Genomic DNA, 20,219 nt, shown 5'->3' on the forward strand with positions numbered 1-20,219 from the left:
GGAAAAAAAAGAGATTCAGTGTCTACTTCCAAGTTTTACTTATACTAACAGATTCAGCTGAGTATCAAACACACAAACGAAACTATCACCAAAATAACCCATTCATTTCAAAGTGAGATTGATTGTACAGCCTTCAACAGGAGCTCCAGCTTATTTATATACTTAGTACAATGCTTAGCAATTTCATTTGTCAGAATATGCTGTTTGATGTACCAGTTCACAGTCTGACTTTACTACACAATCTTCTAGGAAAGATGTTTTTCAGGTGAAATGGTTTAAAATGTCTATAAAACACTAAATAAGTTAGTGCCCAATAAATGATAATATATAGGTTTTAGTGATAGGTGACTGAAATCGTAACTTATAGTCAGTGTAGGAGGTCATTTTATCATGATTGTAAATATTGTTTTAAGGGTTTTATATCTAACACAGTTACTGCTTATATACCTGTAAATAAATGATTTTCTTCAAGACAAAATTACCCAATATTAAACTTTTTTTTTGCAGATTAAGATACAATAAGAAAATATTTTATCTACACTGGGAAAAATGGCAATATGATTAAAAAATTATTGAGCTTTTGCTCCAAGTGTAAATTTTTTCTAATATAATCATTTTTTAATTGAAGATTTTTGTTAAGATAATTTTAGATTCACATGCAAGTAACAGAGATATCCCATTATTTCCTTTACCAGTGTTCCACAATGGTAACATTTTTCAGAACTATAGCACAATATCACACCAAAATAGTCACATTGACAAAATCTAATGATCCTACTCAAATTTCCTTAGCTCTTCCTATACTTGTTTGTGAGTGTGTGTATATGTTTAGCTCTATATAATTTTTTCACAAGTATAGATTGTGTATCCACCACTACAATAAAAATATTGAACAGTTCTATCACCACAAGGATCCCTCATGTGTTAGTCCATTTTTGCACTGCTATAAGGAAATACCTGAGATGGTAATTTATAAAGAAAAGAGGTTTAATTGGTTCATAGTTCTACAGGCTGTACTGGAAACATGAGGCTGGCATGTGCTCTGCTTCTGTGGAGGCTTCAGGAAATGTTCAATCATAATGGTAGGGAGGGAAGCCAGCACTTCACATGGCTGGAGCAGGAGGAAGAGAGAGAGGAAGGAGGTGCTATACACTTTTAAGCAACATGCTCATGTGAGAACTCACTCACCATTGTGACACAATACAGAGGGAAAAATCCACCTCCATAATCCAATCACCTCTTTTCAGGCCCCATCTCCAATATTTGGGTTTCAATTGAACATGAGATTTTATATTTGGGGATCCAAATAATATCACCTCACATAGCTTTTACTTTTTTATTATCACACCCACCTCCCTCCTCTGCACACCACCAATTACCAGGTTGTCTAACTCCAGACAACCACTACTCTGTTTTCCATTTATAAAATTTTATCTTGCCAGGCTCAAGCCTGGCTTTGGGAGGTGGAGACAGGTGAATCACTTGAGGCCAGGAGTTCAAGGCCAGCCTGGCCAACATGACAAAACCCTGTCTCTACAAAAAAATAGCTTGGTGTAATGGCACATGCCTGTAATCTTAGCTACCCAGGAGACTGAGGCATGAGAATTATTTAAACCTGGGAGATGGAGGTTGCAGTGAGCTGAGATGGTGCCTCTGCACTCTAGTCTGGGTGAGAGAGTGAGACTCTGCCTCAAAAATAAATACAAATAAATAAATAAATAAACAAGAAATAAGTAAAATTTTGTCTCAAAGCATTATATAAATGGAATCATACACTATGCAACCTTTTAGGACTGGTTCTTTTCACCTAGCATAATTCCTTGAAAATTCTTTAAAGTTGTTGCAGGCACAAATAGAGCTTCTTTTTATTGCTGAATACGATTCAATGGCATGTAGATAACAGTTTGTTTCATCGGTCATGTGTTGTTCACATGTTCACATGTTGAAGAATATCTGTACTATTTTCAGTGTTTATCTGTGTTTTTATTATTATGAATAAAAGTGCTATATTCATTTACAAGCTTTTGGATGAACATAACTTTTTCTCTGTGATAAATGCCCATGAGTATAATTGCCATACTGTAAATGCATATTTACTTTTATAAGACTGTAAAATTGTTTTCCAGTGTGGCTGCATCATTTTGTATTTCCAGCAATGTAAGAATGGTGCAGTTTCTCAGAATTCTTCCAAATGTTATGCCCAGACCGTTTGTTCCCCAAAGAAGACCACCAGAGTCCAGAGTCAAAGCCAAGCGGCAAGGATCTTTAATGCAAGTTCGAACTTGGTCCCTCCATTCTATAACATACAAGAGGGCCTGGAACAATGCGTGCGCTTGCTTTTTATAACTCGAGGTAAACAGGACTTGTCAGGTTACAGAGGAACAAGGCATTTCTCTAGGCTACAGCATTACAATTGGTTTACATGTTATGTTAAGTTATGCTTTTAGCAGCCTTCTTATCGGTTCCTGCGCTTTTACAAACGGTTGTAACCTTATTGGAGCTTCCCCAGGTGTTGTTTTTCTTAATGTGTTTGTGTCGGGCAGGCATATGGGGCTCAGGAAGTTGGGACAAAATAGAGGATTGTTTGTACTGGACCCAGGACTAAGATATGTGGCAGACACTGGTAATTAGAGCAGGACAGAGACTTTCACAACGTTTGTCCTTACAATGTCTGGAGTCTATAGATAACCTTAATTGGTTAGGTCCGGGGTCGATCTTTAACTAGGCTCAGGGCGCCGCCCGGGCTGTTTGCCTGTGGACTTCATTTCTGCCTCTTAGTCTCTTCATTTGATCTCTTTCACAAACATTTCGTGTTTTCATATTTTTTTTTAATTCTAGTCATTCCGATAGGTGTGCAGTGATTTGTCATTGTGATTTTTATTTGCATTTTTTTGTGTAGAGCATCTTTTCATGTGCTTATTTGCCATCTGTGTATCCTCTTTGGTAAACTGTTTGTTAATATTTTACTCATTTTCTTATTAAAAATTTGAACTGTTGAGTTTTAAAAGTTTTAAAACATATTTTGTATACTAGTTCATTGCTGATTATGTGATTTGCAAATATTTTCTCTCATTCAATACTGTCACATGTGTCTGTGTGGGGAAAAGAACGAGAGATCAGTTTGTTACCATGTCTATATAGAAGGAAGTAGACATAAAAAACTCCATTTAGTTCTGTATTTGAGATGCTGTTAATCTGTGACCTTACCTCCAACTTTGTCCTTGCAAGAGACATGTGCGAAGGTGACTTAAGGTTAAAAGGATTTTGGGCGGTGCAGAATGTGCTTTGTTAAACAAGTGCCTAAAGGCTGCTTATGGTTAAAGGTCATCAACATTCTCTTAAATCTCAAGAAAGAGAAAAACATTTGTCTCCTGCCCCTCCCTGGGCAACGGAACATCTCCGGGTAACACCCATTGTGTGTTTTGTTTACTGAGCAAGGAGAAAACCACCTTTAGGAATAAGGTGGGGCTTGCTGGAGCAATACTGCTAAAAGGTTTATGGAGATGTTCGCATATGCATCTCAAGGCACAGCATTTTCCTTTAAACTTATTCATGTTACAAGGATTTTTTGTTCATATGTCTTACTGTTGATTTCCTCCCTACAATGATCCTATTGTCCAGCCACTCCCTTATCTTTTTGATGGTAAAGATAATTATCAATAAATACTAAGGGAACCCAGGGGCCGGTGCCGGCGTGGGTCCTCTGTAAGCTGAGTGCCGGTCCCCTGGGCCCCGCTTTTCTTTCTCTACACTTTGTCTCTGTGTTTTATTCCTTTTCTCAAGTCTTTCGTTTTCCACCCAACGAGAAACACCCACAAGTGTGGAGGGGCAGGCCACCCCTTCAGTCTGTGTGAAGAGAGTCCACCAAACAGGCTTTGGGTGAGCAACAAGGCTGTTTATTTCACCTGGGTGCAGGTGTGCTGAGTCTGGAAAAGGAGTCAGCAAAGGGTGGTGGGATTATCATTAGTTCTTATAGGTTTGGGATAGGCGTACAAAGTACCTTCCTAAGGACGGGGGAGAATATATTGTATCAGTTAGAGTGGGGCAGGAACAAATCACAATGGTGGAATGTCATCAGTTAAGACTATTTTCACTTCTTTTGTGGATCTTCAGTTGTTTCAGGCCATCTGGATGTGTATATGCAGGTCACAGGGCATATGATGGCTTAGCTTGGGCTCAGAGGCCTGACATTCCTGTCTTCTTATGTTAATAAGAAAAACAAAAGAAAATGGTGGTGAAGTGTTGAGGCAGTGAAAATTTCGGGGGCTGGTATGGAGAGATAATGGGCGATGCTACTCAGGGCTGTTTAGAGTGAGATAAGGGGCAGCATGGGAACCTAGAGTGGAAGAGATTAAACTGAAGAAGGATTTTGGGGTAAGGGATGATATTGTGGGCTTGTTAGAAGGAGAATTTGTCATATAGAATGATTGGTGATGGCTTAGATGCAGTTTTGTATGAATTGAGAAGCTAAATGGAAGGACGACACAAGGTCCAAATAAGACAAGGAGAAAGATAGGTATTAAAGGACGAAGAATTTGGGAGGTCCCAAGACATCCAATTAGGGAGTGTCCAAGGGGGTTCAGCATAATTATTTGCTTGGTTGGAGAGTTTTTGGGCTCTATCCTTGAGTATTTTTATTTTGTCATACACCAGGCCAGATTGATTTAGGTAAAAACAACACTCTTCATTTAAAAATATACAGAGTCCCCTTCTTTAGCAGTGAGTAAGTTGAGGTTTCAGCGATTTTGGAGGAAAGAGAAATGCAAAGCCAGCAATTGTTTACTAAAGAAGGATTAGAAATGACTGGGAGAGAGTGAGTGAGATTGATAGTGTGGTGGAGATAGCTGGGGAGAGGTACAGGGTAGCATAAGAACGGGAATGAGAATATGAGTGAGTATAAACTAAGGAAGAGGACTTTATCAGGGTGAAAGTATTGGAGGGTTCCCTGCCAGCAAAGATCATCTATCCACTGTAAGAGGGAGTTAAGAGTGGTGGTTTGGGGAGAGCACCAGGAGATATCAGCTGTGATGGCTTGGAAAAACAGTGTAAACTGGCAGTGTAAACAAGAGCAGGGCATTTATGAGTAGTTGAGAATGGTGAATAGGAGCATGACTAGACAGAAGATAGTAGGGATGACAAGTTTTTGGGGTGCAGATCAAGTAGTGGGGGTGATTGCATAAAGCCCTGTTGTAAAAAGTAGGGTAAGGATGAATAGACTTAGTAGAATGAAGGGATGTATTAGACTCATGAGGGTTATTACTGTTCTTCAGAAATGTGAGTGAGTTTAAGGGAAGTAGGGGAGAGTGCTTGTGACTTCCAGGAGGAAGAGGAGAGAATTAGGCTGGCTGTTAAATGGACACAGCTTTATTCTGGAGCAGTGAACCTAATAGGGAGTGTCCTGCAGGTGGACAGCAGCTGTGGTACTATAGATGACTAAGTAGGGTCTGGTCCATTGAGGTTGTAGAGTTTGATTGTCCAATTCTTAACAAGAACTGATCGTTCAGCTAGGGTGTCTTCATATGGCTGGCAATCTGGAGTAGGCAAGAGAAGATTAACAGCCTGGTGAATTTCTTGTCTAGCCTGCTGGAGGACTGGAAGATAGTCACCTAGAGGGCTGGTGACTGGGATGAAGTTGGGGTCAAGCAAGAAAGTGCATGCATATAAAAGTTCAAATGGACTGTATCCTGTAGCATCTCGAGGACAAGCTCTAATTCTAAGAAGGGCAAGAGGTAAAAGTACTGTGCAGTCCTTTTTAAGTGGAGGCTGAGCTTGATGAGGTGAGTCTTCAAAAGACCATTAGTTTATTCTACCTTTCCTGAAGATTGAGGACAGTAAGGGGCATGAAGGTTTCACTGAATACTAAGAGCCTGAGAAACTGCTTGGGTGATTTTACTAATAAAGGCCAGTCCGTTATCAAACTGTATAGAGGTGGGAAGGCCAAACTGAGGAATTATGTCTGACAGAAGGGAAAAAATGACCATGGTGGCCTTTTCAGACCCTGTGGGAAAGGCTTCTACCCATCCAGTGAAAGAGTTTACCCAGACCAAGAGGTATTTTAGTTTCCTCACTTGGGGCATGTGAGTAAAGTCAATTTGCCAGTCCTGGGAAGCGGTAAATACCTGAGCCTGATATGTAGGGAAGGAAGAGGGCCTGAAAAATTCCTGAGGAGTAATAGAATAGCAGACGGAGCACTGAGAAGTGATTTCCTTGAGGATAGATTTCCATGATGGAAAGGAAATGAGAGGTTCTAAGAGATGGACTAGCAGCTTATAACCTACATGGAAGAAGTTATGAAATGACAACAGAATAGAATGGGCCTGTGAGGCTGGAAGGAGATATATTCATTGGTCCAAGAACCATTTGCTTTGTGTGGGAAGAGACCGATAGGTGGAAGTTTCAGTGGGAGAGTAGGTGGGAGTGACTGATGAGAAGGAGAAAAACTGGCTGTGAGGGAGTTTCAGTGGGAGAGTAGGTGGGAGTGACTGATGAGAAGGAGAAAAACTGGCCATGAGGGATAGAAGTTGGAAACTGGCTGCTTCTTTAGCTATGTTATTAGCATAAACATTGCCCTGAGCAATGGGATCTGATGCCTTTTGATGGCCCTTACTTCAGCTTCCTTTGGAAGTAAAGCAGCCTTAAGAAGAGTTTTTATTAAAGAGGCATTAATGATAGAGGACCTTTGCGTAGTGAGGAAACCTCTCTCAGCCTATGTAACAGCATGGTGGTGCAGGATATGGAAGGCATATTTAGAGTCAGTATAAATATGGATGTATAGTCCTTTTGCAAGAGTGATGGCCCGAGTTAAGGCAATGAGTTTGGCTTGCTGTGAGGTAGTGGAGGGGGGCAGAGTGGTAGCCTCAATGATAGATGTGGAAGATACTATAGCATACCCTGCCTTTACTGGTGAGTGCTGATTAGAACTGGTGGAACTGTCATCAACAAACCAAGTGTGATCAGGGTAAGGAACAGGAAAGAAGGAAATACGGGGAAATGGAGTGATGTCAGGTGGATCAGTTATGGGAGTCAAGTGTGGTAACCAGAATAATGTGGGAGGCCAGATTGAAGTTTGGGGCAGAAACAATGGTAACTGTGGGAGACTCAAAAAAGAGTGAGTATAGCTGAAAGAGCTGGAGGGCAGAAAGTATACGCATCATGTGTGAGGAAGAAAATAGATTTTGGAAGTTACGAGAACTATAGAGACTGACTTGAGCATGGTTTGTGATTTTGAGAGCCTCTAAAAGTATTAAAGCAGTGACAGCTGCCACATGCAGAAATGAGGGTTAGGCTAAAAGAGTAAGGTCAAGTTGTTTGGACAGAAAGACTACAGGGTGCATTCCTGGCTCTTGTGTAAGAATTCTGACCACACAACCCTGCACTTCGGCTGTGTGTAATGAAAAAGGTTGGGATGAGTTAGGAAGAGCTAGTGTGGGAGCAGCTTTTATGGCTGTTTTTTAAGGAATGGAAAGGGGAGTGGGGAAAAGATTTAGGATTTATGGGGTCAGTTAGGTTTGTCTAGAACAGAATAATGGGTTGTGGAAAGAGGTATTGAGGATAGGAGAGTATACGGGTTTGGCACCATGGGGTGGATAGGCAAGACAATTTGGTTGATAAGGTGCAGTTCCTGAACTAACCTGTAAGACTTGTCTGGTTTTTGGACAGGTAAAATGGGAGAATTGTAAGGAGAGTTTATAGACTTTAAAAGGCCTTGTTGTAACAGACCAGTGATAACAGGCTTTAATCCTTTTAAAGCATGGTGTGGGATGGAATATTGGCATTGAGTGGGCTAAGGGTGATTAGGTTTTAATGGGATGGTAAGGGGTGCATCATATCCATCACCAAGGAGGGATTAGAGGTGTCCTATACTTGTGGATTATGGTGGGAAGATACAAGGAGGCTTTGCACTGGGGGAAAAGGTGGCAATGAAGTGTGACTGTAGCCCAGGAATAGTCAGGGAAGCAGATAATTTAGTTAAAATGTCTTGACCTAATAAGGGAGCTGGGCAGGTGGGGATAACTAAAAAGGAATGCAGAAAAGAATGTTGTCCAAGTTGGCACCAGAGTTGGGGAGTTTTACGAGGTTTAGAAGCCTGGCCATCAATACCCACAACAGTTATGGAGGAAAGGGAAACACGCCCTTGCAAAGAAGGTAATGTGGAGTGGGTAGCCTCCGTATTGATTAAGAAGGGGACAGACTTACCCTCCACTGTAAGGGTTACCCAAAGCCTCTGTGATGGTCCTGTAGGCTTCCAAGGCAATCAGGCAACATCAGTCTTTAGCCACTAAGCTGAGAAGATCTGGGAAGGAGTCAGTCAGAGAGCCTTGGGCCAGAGTTCCAGGAACTCTGAGAGTGGCTGCTGGGTGAGTTGGACAGTCTGATATCCAATAGGGTCCCATACAGATGGGACACAGCTTAGGAGGAATCCAAAGCTGCAGGCATTCCGTGGCCCAGTGGCCAGATTTCCAGCACTTGAAGCAAGATCCCGGGGGATGAGGTCCTGAAGGAGCATCTGGCAGCTATGGCTTAGGCGTTTTGAAGTTCTTGTGTGCTGGAGATGTGACTGGTGTTTCTCTCACAGTGGAGGCAAATAATTGCAATTCAGAAATACATTGCCACTTGGCTACCTTTTCTTTTTTACTGTACACCTTGAAGGCAAGGTTAATTAAGTCCTGTTGTGGGGTTTGAGGGCCAGAATCTAATTTTTAGAGCTTCATCTAATGTCAGGAGTGAGTTGGGTAATAAAATGCATATTGAGAATAAAACAGTCTTCTGGCCCCTCTGGGACTAGAGTGGTAGTGTCTAAGGGTTGTTGCCAAACGGGCCACGGACTGGGCTGAGTTTTTATATTTAATGAAAAAGAGCCTAAACACTAACTGATTTGGGAGAGGTTGGCTAAAGAAAAAGGAGCATTATCCTTGACTATGCCTTTAGCTCCAGCCACCTTTTTAAGAGGAAACTGTTGGGCAAGTCGGGGAGGGCTAGTCGGTGAATGAAATCGTAAGCCAGACCAGGTGTGAGGAGGGGAGGTGATAGAAGGATTATAAGGTGGGGGAGTGGAGGCTGAGTAAGAATTGGGACCTGGCTCAGCTTGGTGAGGAGAAGCCTGGGCAGGAGGGGAGAGGTCAGATGGATCCATAGAAAAGGAGGATTCAAAGGACTCAGAGTTTGGGGTGGAGACTGAAGGAACAGACAGGAAAGAAAGAAGAAAGATTTGGGATGAGTCGCAATGGGAGCAAAGATTAGGAAGGGATTGATGTGTTAAAGAATGCCTGGACATCAGGCACCACAGACCATTTGCCTATTTTTTGACAAAAATTATCTAGGTCTTGTAAGATAGACAAATTGAAAGTGCCATTCTGTGGCCACCAGGACCTACTGTTGAGTTTGTACTGGGCCAAGCGATATTGCAGAAGAAAAGGCATTTAGGTTTTAGGTCAGGTGTGTATTGAAGAGGTTTTAAGTTTTTGAGAACACAGGCTAAGGGAGAAGGAGGAATGGAGGGTAGAAGATTGCCCATAGTGAAGGAGGCAAGCCCAGAGAAAAGAGAGGGTAGAGACACAGAGAAGGGGGGGGTGAGATGAGCAGCCCTGGGTTGCAATGTGGGTGAGCAGCCTAAGCAGGCATCCCCACAATTGACTTGCCACCAAGGGAATGTGCGTGAATGACCAAGGCAGGAGTCCCTGCAGTGATCAGACATCAATGGAGTGTGGGTGAATAATTAGGCAGGCGTCTCCACAAAGGAAGACTGTCTTCCTGAGTCTGTGACTGGCGCCAGAGTTTTGGGTCCACGGATAAAATGTGTCTCCTTTGTCTCTACTAGTGAAGAAAAAGAACTGGAATTCGTAGAACACAGAGATTGAAAGGTAGTGAGAGAGGAAGATTGAAGGGTAGTGAGAGAGGCTGGAGAAGAGTGAAAAGACCACTTACTGGATTTGAAATTGGTGAGATGTTCCTTGGGCTGGTTGCTGTGAGGACCCATCATCATAGGTGGATCTCCTCATGGAGTGAGGGCGAGGGCAGGGGGCTGGTCTCCCGAAGGAGTCCTCCTGTCCTGGGTGTCAGCACCAAATGTCATGCGCGTCCGTGTGAAGGAAGTCCACCAAACAGGTTTTGTGAGAGCAAAAGGCTGTTTATTTCACCTGGGTGCAGGTGGGCTGAGTCTGAAAAAGGAGTCAGCAAAGGGTGGTGTGATTATCATTAGCTCTTATAGGTTTGGGATAGGTGTACAAAGTACCTTCTTAAGGGTTGGGGAGAATATATCATATTAGTTAGGGTGGAGCAGGAACAAATCACAATGGTGGAATGTCATCGGTTAAGGCTATTTTCACTTCTTCTGTGGATCTTCAGTTGTTTCAGGCCATCTGGATGTATATGTGCAGGTCACCGGGGATATGATGGCTTAGCTGGGGCTCAGAGGCCTGATACATACCTTGACTTCATTTTCTTCATGTCTGATTTTATATAGTAAAAGTTATTAAAAATGTTGATGAAATCCCAAATTGTTAATTGTTTTCTTTAACAGGGCATGGTTTTGGTGTCATATCTAAGAATTATTTGGCTAATCCTATACTCTCCAATTTTCTCCTATATTTTTTCTAAACATTTTATGAGTTCACATTTTATATTCAAATTGGTAATCATTTTTAGTTAGGTTAATGTTAATATTTTTTCTTATGGATGTTTAATTTCTCCATCACCACTTGTTGAAAGGGCTGTCATTTTTCTACTGAATATTTTTCGCTCCGTTGTCAAAATTCAGTTGGGCATAGCTGTGTGGGTCTATTTCTAGGTTCTCTATTCTGTCCTATTAACCTATGTTTCTAGCCCTCTGCCATTACTGCAATATTTTGATTACTTTGGATATATAGTAGGCCTTAATATCAAGTGAAGTAATTGTTCCCTTTTTATACTTCTTTGTTAAGATTATTTTACCTAGTCTAGGGCCTGTACCTTTCAATATAAAATTTAGAAGAAAATTGTCTATGTCTACAAAAATCTTGCCGGGATTTTGGCAGAAATTGTTTAAAACCTGCACACCAATGAGGGAAGAAATTATCTCTTTATTCTGTTGAGTTTTCCAATCTATAAACATTATGTATTTCCATGTTCATTTAGGTATTTTAAAATTTTATCAATCAATATTTTTAAATTTTCAACTTACATATCCAACACATAGACCTGTGTTAATTTTATGTCATCTTGATGGGGTTAAGGGATGGCCAAATAGCTGACAAAACATTATTTCTGGATGTGTCTGTCAGGGTGTTTCCAGAAGAGATTAGTATTTGAATCAGTTAACTGAGTAAAGAAGATTACTCACCAAGGTGAGGCATCATCCAGTCCCTTGAGGGCCTAAATAGAACGAAAAGGTGGAGGAAGGGCAAATGTGTTCACTTTTCTTGAGCTGGGACATACATTTCCTCCTGCTTCCAACAGGTTCCTGGTTGGAGCCCCTGGTTGTTCACTCTTTGGACTCCATGATTTGCACCAACATCACTACTACCAAACTGAAGCCCTCAGCCTCAGAGTTGGAATGACATCCTTGGCTCCACTGGTTTTCAGTCCTTTGGAATAAGACTAAATTATACCATCTTCTTTCCTGGTTCTCCTGCTTGTAGACAGCACATTTTGAGACTTCTCATTTTTCACAACTGTGTAAACCAATTCCCATAAAAAATCATCTTATACATATGTATACATTATTTCTGTTTCTCTAGAGAATCCTAATACAGATTTTTAAGAATTTATTTGTGGAGCAACTATAAATGGCATTGCTTTTGAAATTTAAGTTTCTACATGTTTATTGTTTGTCTATATAAATGTTATTGATTTTTGTGTATTGATTCTATGACATTGCTAGACTCGCTTATTTGGTCTAAAAGATTTAGTTAGTTTTTTTTTTAATCCTTTGGAATTTTCTATGTAAATGATCATGCCCTCTTCAAGTAGCACAGGCTTATTTCTTTCTTTATAAACGATATCTCTTTTTGTTTGTTTGTTTGCTTGTCTTGCCTTATTGAACTCACTGGAAATTCTGTCTGAATGTCTGTTCAATAGAAAAAACAGACATTCTTGACTTATTCCTCATTTGAAAGGCAAAGTATTCAGCCTTTTATCATCAGTATGATGTTAGATATAGGCTTATGTAGACATTCTTTATGAAATTGAGATAATTCCTTTGTATTCCCCACTTGTTGAAAAATGGGTGTCATATTTCATCAAATGCTTTCTCTGAGTAAATTTTATGGGCATATTTTTACATTTTAGCTTGGAGATATGGTGACTTATTTTGATTTTTTTTCTGATGTTGAACCTGCCTTACATATCTAGAATAAATCCCTCTTGATCACAATGAAATATAATGAATTTAATGAGAATATTTTCAAAAAAATTTAGATGGTTCTGAAGGAATTTCAAATAGCCATTAGACCTATTATTAATATTTCAAAACAGTTGTGGGGAAAGTGTCATAAAATTGGTAGTACATTCATTTTAATATACCTCATAAAACAAATCATCTACCTTTGTCCCATATGTAACATTTGTTTGAGAAGTAACATGATTATTGAATGAGCTCATTTTTTAATTACCTTTAAATGACCTTAGTAATCTCACATGTTTATAGTAGCAGAGTCCTTTCTCAGGTTTTCCAGTTTTAGGGTGATAGTTTCATTGTCATACATATATTATACAGGAAATTTAGCAAGTTGGCTCTTTTGGCTCTTTTTCCTAAAGCAAGCCTTTCCATTGAGTGAAAGGGTGGCCTGCCCCTCCGCACCTGTAGGAGTTTCTCATTAGGTGGAATGAAAGACTTGAGAAAAGAAATGAGACACAGAAACAAAGTATAGAGAAAGAAAAAGTGGGCCTAGGGGACCAGTGCTCAGTATACAGAGGACCCACGCCGGAACCAGTCTCTGAGTTCCCTCAGTATTTATTAATCATTATCTTTACCATCTTAGAAAAAGGGAAGTGGCAGGATAATAGGATCATCCTAGCAAGAAGGTCAGCAGTAAGACATATGAACAAAGATCTCTGTGACATAAATAAGTTTAAGGAAAAGTGCTGTGCCTTGATATGCATATACAAACATCTCCATAAACCTTTTTAGTGCATAAAGAGCAGCATTGCCTCTAGCACGTCCCACCTTCAGCCCCAAGGAGGTTTTCTCCTTTCTCAGTAAACAGAACATACAATCGGATTTTACACTGAGATGTTCCATTGCCCAGGGACAGGCAGGAGACAGATGGTTTTCTCTATCTCAACAGGCAAGAGGCCTTCCTTCCTATTGTACTAGTCCTCCTCAGCACAGACCCTTCACGGGTGTTAGGCTGGGGGACGATCAGGTCCTTCCCTTCCCAGGAGGCCATATTTCAGACTATCACATGGGGAGAAACCTTGAACAATACCTAGCTTTCCTAGGCAGAGGTCCCCGCAACCGTTGGCAGTGTACGTGTCACTGGGTACTTGAGATTAAGAGAATGGTGATGACTTTTCACAAGCATACTGCCTTCAGGCACTTGTTTAACAAAGCACACCCTGCACAGCCCAAAATCCGTTAAACCTTGAGTCACCACAGCACATGTCTCTTGCAAGGACAAGGTTGGGGGTAGGGTCACAGATTAACAGCATCTCAAACACAGAACAAAATGGAGTCGCTTATGTCTACTTCTTTCTACATAGACACAGTAACAGTCTGATCTCTCTTTTCCCCACAATTGAGCCTCACTTTTTTAAAAGTTGAGTTTCTTATATATAGTAATATGACTAATTTGTCATAAGAAGAGATGACACTAAGAAAAATATTTAATATAAATAAATTCAAATGCATTGAAAAGTAAAATGTGTGTGTGTGTGTGTGTGTGTGTGTGTGTCTGTGTATGTGTATCAGGAGATTATTTTAAAAATTTACCAGAGTGATTTTATCACACTTAAACAAAATTAAGTTTCCAGATTTATCTTGAACATAACTGCCATTGTTTTAATGATGGTATTGGAACTTAATCCCCATTGTGGTGGTATTAAGGAAGTGGGACCTTTTAATTACATCCTTAGGTCTCCTTCCTTGACTGCCTGGGGTTGTCTCAAGTCTCTGCTTCCTGCATTCTAGAACAGTGCTGCTTGCCTGCTTCAGCTGTGGCTCAAGTGGGCCGAGGTGTGGCATGGACTACCACTCCAGAAGGCACAAGCCATACAAATTTGTGTCATCCATGTGGTTCTAAATCTGCAGGTGCACAGAGTGCACAAGCTGTGGAGGCATGGCAATCTTCACAGAGATTTCAAAGGATGCTTCAGGGACCAGGCAGAAAAATACCACAGGGTGGGAGCCAGCACAGAGATTACCACCAGGGCAATGTTTAGTGGAGCAACAGAGGCAGGGCCACTGCAGAGAGTCCTTACTATGGCAGTGTTTAGTGGAGCCATGAGAGAGGGCCCATCTCCAAGACCCGAGAACTATGGAAACACCAGCGTGTGATATCAGCCAGGGAGAGCTGCAGGCATTTGACTCCAAACAGAGAGCTGTTGTGTGAACTGAGCCCAGCAGAGCCTTGGTGGCAGCCTCCTGCTGAGCCTTGGGTGCCCTACCCCTACTCCAGTTTGTACAGAAGACAGGACATGGAGTCAAAGATTATTCTTAAGCTTCAAGATTAAATGTTTGCCCTATAGGGATTTAGATTTTGTTGGAATCTGTTGCCTCTTTCTTCTTTCCTACTTCCTCCTGTTGGAATGGTAACGTCTGTCCTATGACTGTCTTATCATTGTATTTGGAAGTATATAAGCTGATCTCACTTACAGATGGACAGAAATTTGCCACAGGATGAATCATACTTTGAGTCTAATCCATATCTAATTCAGGCAATATTTAGATGAATCTTTGGACTTAGACATTAAAGTTGATTCTGGAATGAGTTAGGAGTTTTGGGGCTATTGGGATGGAATGAAAGTGTTTTGTATGTGAGAAGGACATGAATTTTGGGAAGGGGGAAGAGGCAGAATGCTATGGTTTGAATGATGGTGTCCCCTCTGAAATTTATGTTGAATCTTAATCCCTGTTGTGGTCTGTTAAGAAGTGAGGCATTTAAGGAAGTGGTTAGATAATGAGGACTCCTTTGTGAATGGGATAAAGGACACACAGAATTCAGCCATCCCTTTTCAATTACTTATTTATTTATTTAGAGAAAGGGTCTTGCTCTGTCACTCAGGCTGGAGGGCAGTGACACAATCACGGCTCACTGCAGCCTTGAACTCTTGGCTGAATCCATCCTCCTGTCTCAGGCTCCCAAGTTGCTAGGATTGCAGGCATGCACCGCCACACCTGACCATTTAAAAAATATTTTATATAGATGAAGTTGGGCTATTGCTCAGGCTGGTCTTACTCTTGGCCTCAAGTAATCTAGGGCTCAGGCAGTTATGTTTTAGTAGGAATTCATCTATAACACAGAATTCTAGAATGTAGAATACCACTTCATTTTAGTTGTGTTTTAAGTCTACTAAAATAATGCCCTTGTATATAGCCTCTTTTTCTTTTTGAGGTAGAAACACAAATATTTGAGAAATAAGCATGTCTTTTTAAAAAGAGTACATGGAAAATTAGTTTTCTTTTAATCAAAAATAAGTTAAACTGGAAAAATTGATTTTTTCCATTAAGAAACTGATTTTCTTCATAGCACTGAAAGTGAGTTGACAGAAGGTAAACACTTAGCTAAAATATATTTAGAACTTGGTAGAGTATTAGCTACAAGATAATGACATCTTAGCCATAGAAGGAATTAAAATTGCTTAGCTATGAGCCAAGGGTATAAAAACTGAAGATCAGCACTGGAATCACAAGATAAAGATAATAATAATAACACCTTCCACGCAGAGTACTAACTTCATCAAAACACGTTTGCTTGCATTATTTCCTTTGATTTTCACTGTATTTTTTAAAAAATTAAAAATGCCATTTTTATGTAACTGAGTTACAATTCTTTCTAAAGACAGATACCATAGAAGTAAAACAAATTTACTTGTGCATTCAATCATATTGCAGTGGTTCATGACAACAATAGACTTAATTCCGTCCATTTTTTTCTTTTCTTCATTTCTTCCTTTAATTATGCAAGCAGTTTCTGCAGGTTTCTTTGTATTTAACTGATTTTACATACTTCCTTTATGATTTGCAGGATCTCTTTGTGGGTTTAGGTGATCTTTTCTTTAATTCTTTTACTTACATCACACTGATTTTCTTCCTTTTTCTTTTCAGTTTAGCAAGTTTTTAATGAAAGTTGTATATGAAATTACTTTATTCCTGCATCTTCTCAGTTTCCTTTTTCCTTATTTATTTATTTACTTTTTTATTTGCCCTTTTTCTTTCTTACTTGGTGAACCTGGCTTTTCATTCAAAGGTCTTTTTGCCATCTGTGTCCAGTTTTAGCCTAGTGATAACTGATTTGTTTTCCTAAGATCACCAGAGCAGGCACAAAAGAACCAGCGAGTAGGCAAGTGTAGGAGCAAAACTGCAAGTTTATTTTGGTCACCTAAGGTGTGGGGAAGAGGTCTGTCGGCCTCCGGCACGACAGAGTCCCCCATGGGGCTCTCCGACGGAGTTCCTGCAGTCCTGACATCCCGACAGGAGTGGAGGACTGAGGAAGGCCGCGGGCGGTGTCCCTCCCCAGCGGCTTTTCTAGGAGTGGGAGGGCGATAGGCGGGGCACGGGCCTGCCGGGGGCGATCGGCAGGTGCGACCGGGTAAATCTTGGTCTCTTCCGATTGACGTCAAGTGGCGCATGCCCAGTTGGTCTGCACCTTCCCGGGCGCCGGCTGCATTTTCGCGTGCCCGGGAAAAGTTGGTGAAGAAGAACCCGGAAGTGCACCATCTTGCCTCCGTTAGTCCAAACAATAACCACCTTGCTGTGGTGAACGCCCATATGAGCAGTTGTACCATTAGCCTTTTCCTGCTGCATTAATTCAGTGAAGACGACTTACTTCTTCCTGTTAATCTAGACTGCTTTGCTGACCTGTTAGTATCCTCACACAACATGAACTCCATCGTTCTTTTGGATGGACATAGATCTATCCTTCAACTTCTGTCTCAGCACTTTGGAAAGAGGGTGAAGACATAATCTTCCTGAGAATGAGGGAAGGTGCATTGAAACATCTTTTGCAGTTCTTGCTTTGGTCAGAAGTCACAAAGGGATTGAACTTCATTTTGACTGCTGCTGCTTTGGTGATGGTCACAGAAGGGAAGAGGGGAAGAATGCTTTGCTATTTTCTTTTTTCTTTCTTTTTTTGGGTGGGGTGGGGGTGGACAGGGACACATTCTGTCTCCTAGGCTAGAGTGCAGTGGTGTGATTACCACAGCTCACTGCAGCTTCCACCTTCCCGGGCTCAGGTGATCCTCCCACCTCAACCTCTGCCCAGTGAATTTTTAAAATTTTTGTGTCGGCCGGGCGCGGTGGCTCAAGCCTGTAATCCCAGCACTTTGGGAGGCCGAGACGGGCGGATCACGAGGTCAGGAGATCGAGACCATCCTGGCTAATATGGTGAAACCCCGTCTCTACTAAAAATACAAAAACTAGCCGGGCGAGGTGGCGGGCGCCTGTAGTCCCAGCTACTTGGGAGGCTGAGGCAGGAGAATGGCGGAAACCCAGGAGGCGGAGCTTGCAGTGAGCTGAGATCTGGCCACTGCACTCCAGTCCGGGCGACAGAGCGAGACTCCGCCTCAAAAAAAAAAAAAAAAAAAAATTTTTGTGTCGTTGGGGTTTCCTCATGTTGGACAAGCTGGTCTCAAACTCCTGGGCTCCAATGATATGCCATCTTCGCCTATCAAAATGTTGGGATTACAGGCACAAACCACTGTGCCTGATCTGCTCTGCTATTTTCTACTTCCATTTTCCTCCCACTTTTGTAAAAATTCTGGGGAATTTATAATTCTCTGCTTTTCTTCTCCCTCATTAATTCCTCTAGATGTTTTTCCAAAACAAAAACTATTATTTGTAAGCATGGAGTATAATTATATTTTATCAAGCAGGCTCAGACTCTGTCTTGGGTTACTCTGTACTAATTTCAGTTTTCCATTGCTCCAGTCTCTGAATCCCAACATTATTTTACGTGGAAGCTCAATTTTACTGTCTTCTATTCCTCTTAGTCTTTTCTGCTACTCACACTTACCTGTATTTCAGTGAACCAAATGTTAAAAGTCTAGATTTTCCACTTTAAATTTTAATTCTGGGTCTTTGAGGCTGGTTTGGCTCTATTTGTCTCCTGTTAATATCTTCTTGTTCATTGGACAATTAATACTAATGTGTCCTTTCTTGTCCTTTTCCTGATAACAGAATGACATTACTCTGTCAATATCCTGAACACCTGGAGCTGTGTCTAACTACACATTAAGTTTCGTGGAGTTCTTGAACCACATTTATGGTAAGTGCTCAGCCGTCCCTTACATCGGTTAAAGTTCTCCACCTCTAAATCAGATTCACTGGGCAGTTACTTAGACCTATTGTCTCATATTCAGAGTGGAGTATTCCTCTGCCTCTGTCTCTCTTTGATATGAAATCCAAACCAGTCTGACACTTTCCTGAGGTTATCAGTATTTCACAATATACTTTTAACTAAGTCACTGTGTCTTCTGCTTTTGCTGCTTGTTTCGGACTTTATTTATGAAAAGTCTTAGCTCAGTGGGCTTATCAAAAATCTTCTTAGCGGTTTCAGTTTTTTTTTTTTTTAATAATCTATTTGACACACTTTCCAATGTAAATCCAAGTGCTCTGATAATGTGGAACTGTTAGCAAAATTCTTTGCTCCTGGGAATTTGAACTAGGTTAAATATTTCCCTTGAGTTTATCTGTTAGGTTCCCATCACATATTGCTTTTCTCGGTGATGCCATAATACCTTGTATACATAGTCCTCACAATATTTTTTCATATTCACACTATTATCCCTTTTTAAAAAAACTTAAATTCTCTTTTTTAGTCAATTTTCCCTCCACTGCCCAGGTCACTAGTGATTTTTTTTTTTAATAACCTAACACAGTGAGTTATAATCAGTTCCTATCTTATTTGACCTCTAAGTCCTCTGAAATAATTGCCATCCTTGCATTTCAATATTCACCACTTCTTTGATCGCATTTTTCTTATTCTCTTTTGTCAGATTATTTTTCTCAATGGGTTCCTTGAATGTTAGTAATGATCATAATTTTCTTCTTATCTCTTTTCTCTTTTTTTCTTGCTTGGGCCATCTTAACACAACAGTTTCAACTATCACCTGCAGACAGATACTTTCAAACTCTTGATCTCATCCTTGCTTCAGACACTGCCATGCAGTTCTCTCCTGAGTATATGTGTGTTTCAAGCTTGAAATATTCAATATATTTGCAGCTGAACTCTCTCTAATTCTCTCTAAACTTTCCCCCCATCTTTGTACCTTATTTTTGGGAATGCTAATTTATCAGCCCATTTATTCCTAGTCAGACCTATGTTTGTGTTTTCCTTGTGCATGTGTACACGCACACACACACATAATAAATCATATTTACCAATTTTTATTTTCTGTATCATAAATGTCTCCTGAAAAATGTTTCTTCCTCTTCAACTTCATGGTTTGTTCAGAATTTCATCAGCTTTTTCACGGACTATTGAGATACTCTCTTTATTTCTCTCCCTGCTACCTGTCATATTCTCTTTAATTCATTCTTCAGTTCCTTCCTTAAAACAATTTACTAGTTCTTCATTGCTGTTTTACAAGTTTCCTAGGTAATTCTTCTGTGGCCAGCCAGTTGTAACAAGGTCTACCTAGGCTTATATTTGAAACTGATTATATAACCTTGCTGTTCAAAAGGAGCTCTGGTTCCAGCAACATTGACAACATCTGGGAACTTGTTAGAAACACAGAATCTCCCATCTTGCTTCAGAGATCCTAAATTATAACCTGAATTTTAGCAACATCCCCCATTGCTGCACAAGCACACTCAAGTTTGAGAAGCATTGTATATTGGTTCTATTCCAAGCTCTGCCAATCCAAGTCCAGGGGTTTAGGGGCTACCTGGATATCCTTATCTATTCTGTAGAGTTCAGGGAAAACTCAATTCAATTTTTCCCTGTACCCTTATCTCATTTATATTGCAAATCCTAGCCATGATCCATTACGATTATTTCTTCCTGACAAATAATTGGTCTGCAATAGATTCTCCTCTTTTGGTAAACTAGAAAAAAATACTCAAAGCTTTAAAATGATTTAGATTA

Source organism: Trachypithecus francoisi, unplaced genomic scaffold, assembly GCF_009764315.1.
Source record: "Trachypithecus francoisi isolate TF-2019V2 unplaced genomic scaffold, Tfra_2.0 Lachesis_group3, whole genome shotgun sequence".
Lineage (NCBI taxonomy): Eukaryota > Metazoa > Chordata > Mammalia > Primates > Cercopithecidae > Trachypithecus > Trachypithecus francoisi.